The following is a 3,904-nucleotide window of genomic DNA, read 5'->3' on the forward strand; positions in this document are numbered from 1 at the left end:
CATGTCCTCCAACTTTGTCACTCTTAGATCTGCCGGTTGATTATTCACCCCTTGTTGGTTATTTGGAACTGTCCTTTGGTTCCATTGATTATTTTGCTAGTTCTGATTTTCCCAAGCCAGATTTGGATGATTTCACCACCCCGGGTTGTATGTGTTAGAGTACGGGTTATTTGGTTGTCTCTGATTTTCTACCAAGTAGTTCACTTGCTCCGATGATGAAGATGACGAAGCAAATGTGTTCCCCACTTGACACTCACTGCTCACATGGTTTCCTGCACAAAAATCACAAGTTAGTTGAGGTGCTTGAATAGAGTTTACCTGCATAGTTCCCAACTATTTTTGAAGTGCTGTGAGTTAGGCTGATATGGCTGTAAAGGCATCAACTTCATGAAGACCTGAAGATTTCCTTGGTGTTGCTCTCTCATTTGGTCTTTGATAGTTGTTGCTTGCCAAAACCTCAAGCAACTCATAGGCCTTTTCTGGTGTCTTATTCTGCATGGCTCCTTCTTATGCTGCATCCACCATGGTTTGCACATTACCCATCAATCCATTGTAGAATGTTTGGACTTGAAGCCAAACTGGCAAGCCATGGTGTGGGCATTTCCTCATCAACTCCTTGTATCTCTCCCAAGCCTCATACAATGACTCGGACTCATCTTGTAGAAATGATGTGATATCATTTCTGAGTTTTGCTGATTTTGCTGGAGGGAAGAACTTGGTAAGGAATTTATGTGCTAGATCATTCCAAGTTGTGATAGTTCCCGGTGGTAGTGCCATTAACCACCCCTTGGCTTTATCCCACAATGAGAATGGGAATAACCTTAACCTAATGGCGTCATCCGACACTCTGTTCGACTTGAAGGTGTCACAAATTTCCAAGAAATTTGCAATATGCTGATTCAGATCTTCCTTCAAATCACCATTAAATCTAACCGACTGTTGGATCATCTGGATGATTGTCGGCTTGATCTCAAAGTTGTTGGCTTGCACCATAGGTCTAGTAATACTTGACCCACTACCATTCACTGTGGGAACTGAATATTCCCTTAGTGTCCTATTTTCTGGTTCTGCCATTTCAACAACTATTTCTTCTGCTTCTACAACTAAATCCTCTCTTTCTCTTCTCTCTCTGTTACGTCGTCTGACGGTTCTCTCAATCTCAAGATCAACAGGAACCACTGGTTGACGTCTCGCTCTTCACATAAACTGTAAAAACAGAAATGAAGGAAAGTGAGATCACAAACCATTTGAAAATTAAGAACGAAAATAGAACAAAAAAATGATAAAAATAAAAACAAAAACTCCAATCTAGCTAACTATAGAAAGACTCAATGTTAACTTAAAACATTCCCCGGCAACGGTGCCAAAAACTTGAAGCGTGTTTCCTACAACATGCAAATGTAGCAAGTATACTAGTCGCACAAGTAATAGAGTGATGAGTGAGTATCGTTCCCACGAGGATTGTTAGCTAAGCACTAATCTTCCTACTATTCTCAAGTTGGAGCAATCGATTTCTTTTGGATGAATGGGAGCTATTTCTAATTAAAACTGAACAATAAATTTTAAACTAAAATTAACTATGAATGTGAGATGTAAAACACTGATATCAATCAATTCAAGTAAAATGGGTAGTGTTTTTACTTCATTTGGATTTTGCGGGTTAAACCTAAGAATTAAACTAAATTCATATTCATATGCATTGGTTGTAAATTGAACTCTCCGAAGTGTTAAACATACCTTCTCAGGCTATGTTTTCCTACTCTTCCTTATTAACTATCCGCACCCAACAATTTGAAAGTTAACCAATCCAAGCTCATCAAACATAAGAATCCTACAATGATTTCATTGATTTTTGAATCTATCTCTAGCATCCAATACTACAATGGTGATTACCTAAGAAGCCTAACATGATTTATTTCTCAATCTCACCATGTTCATCACATATAAGCATTAAAATTCAGAGCAAACACACAATCAAAACATAATCATATGAAAATAAAACAATCAATCACTTAACCAATTAAAATCCAAATTACAATCAAAACCTTAACCCAAAATGGTTTAGTTCATAGCTAAATCAACACTACAAACAAGAAAAACGATAATATTAAAATTCAGCATAATGAAAATGAGAGAAAAGACAAGAATTCTCCCCAAATGATGAATCATCTGGTTCGAATTAGAATCTTCACGCTTGTTACAGCTCCAAATCGCTCAAAAATAAATCAAAGGAAAAGTAAAAAGCTGCTCAAACCCTATTCGATCCCCAACAAAAAGGCTAAGTGTTTCTTTTATACCTCGCCCAAATTTCCCAGAAAAACACGCACAAAGTAAAACTGTGCGTTTTACAAAACTGGAATTTACGACCGTCGCCTCGGTGAAGAAGAAATCTCGTCGCAGCGAAGAGAGAAGTAGACATGTTTAGTGACTGGCGTACTTCGCCGTGGCGAAGAACAAGTCTTCGCCATAGCGAAGCTTCTTGAAAAGTTCTGAAATTATAGAACTGCCACTCTGCTTGCATCTTCGCTTGACTCTTCGATCCTCGGTGCTCTCCCTTGGGAGCAAGCTTCATAGTGCTTTATTCTACTTCAGAGCTCTCCCAACTTCTGAGATCCGCTTACTTTTGAGTTTAGAATTTCTAATTTTGTCCTTATTTGCTCAAAATGTCCATTTTAACCTGAAACACGAAATGTAAAGAATTAAGCAACAATTCAGGTTAAAATGAACTAGAAAGTACCTGAAATCCGACTAAAAAGTCTAATGAAAACGGTATAATCCACAGATTATCAGGTGTACACGGAGATGCGAGTTTTAATACTATCCCACATTCCTTCAGGTATGTTCAGCTCAACTTTCCACAGATGGCATAGTTGTCATTTTGAGATTATCCTTATTGTCTATCTTAAGAACATATTATCATGAAACAGTTCCATAAAGAATATTATTTACATTCAAGGACAATAATCCGTTAGTAAAGTAATATTCTCATTTGTCCTAAGTGGACACAGAAATATAATTTCTAGAAACTGAAGAAATATCACAATAATCTATAAGTTCCAAGAAACAAGCCCATTGGCAAAATCAGACGATAAGATCCCACAGCAAATGCAGCACCATGTGCTTCATTTCCAATAGGTAGGTCCACCTTTCCCTCAGCGAGCAATATACTCTGCCGTAGTCCCTACACATCAATCAAATGTGAGTACCACATCTAGTGTCAATAACCCAAGATGTTAAAAGGAGATGTTAATCTAAAAATGTACCTGACAAAGAAGTAACATTCTTCTTCCCTTTTGCTAGAAAGGCCTTGCAATGTTTCCTCCAGTGGATAGGATTCCCACAGTGAGGACAAACGCCTTTCCTTGCTGCAATAGTTCTTTCCAATGACTTCTGAGCCTTTGTCTTCTTAGTTGAGCTGGCTTTAGCAAACGTCAAAGTTTCTGACATTTTCATGCCTGACTCAGTAGACTTCAACATATCCAATGAAAGAACAACATGCATGAAGAGTGGCGCAAATGAAGAATGAAAGCATGAAAGGTTGGATTCAAAAATGTTTCAAACAAAGCATGGAAAAAGCATTATACCTACTCCTTTGCTTTGGGTTGATGAAGGCAAGACTCAAAATGATGAGACCTCAACACTTTAACACCACCTTGACAGAGTTAGAGAGTGGTCGTGGCTAGGGAAAGAGCTTTTAGTTTGCTTTTTGAGTGACCAAAGTGAATAAATGATCTAAAATGCAACCATTTGCATTTATATATACTTGGGAAATTTTGCAATTATTTGTTTTTCACTTTCAAGCCCCAATAAAATCTTATTTTAAAAGGGAGCCCAAGTATTCATTATGTCACCCTTTGAATAATCAATATTATTCAAGGGTCCATGTAAACTAAACTAGTTTACA

At 37.6% G+C, this 3,904-nt stretch overlaps 1 non-coding gene across 1 annotated transcript; it reads left to right on the forward strand.

Moving 5' to 3' along the window:
- Positions 1 to 583: 583 nt before the first annotated feature.
- LOC116127172 lies at positions 584 to 690 on the forward strand. Its single transcript, XR_004127585.1, has one exon. It is a non-coding gene; the product is annotated as a small nucleolar RNA R71 (small nucleolar RNA).
- Positions 691 to 3,904: the final 3,214 nt, after the last annotated feature.

The sequence above is a fragment of the Pistacia vera genome, unplaced genomic scaffold, assembly GCF_008641045.1.
Source record: "Pistacia vera cultivar Batoury unplaced genomic scaffold, PisVer_v2 Contig189, whole genome shotgun sequence".
NCBI classification, from domain to species: Eukaryota; Viridiplantae; Streptophyta; class Magnoliopsida; order Sapindales; family Anacardiaceae; genus Pistacia; species Pistacia vera.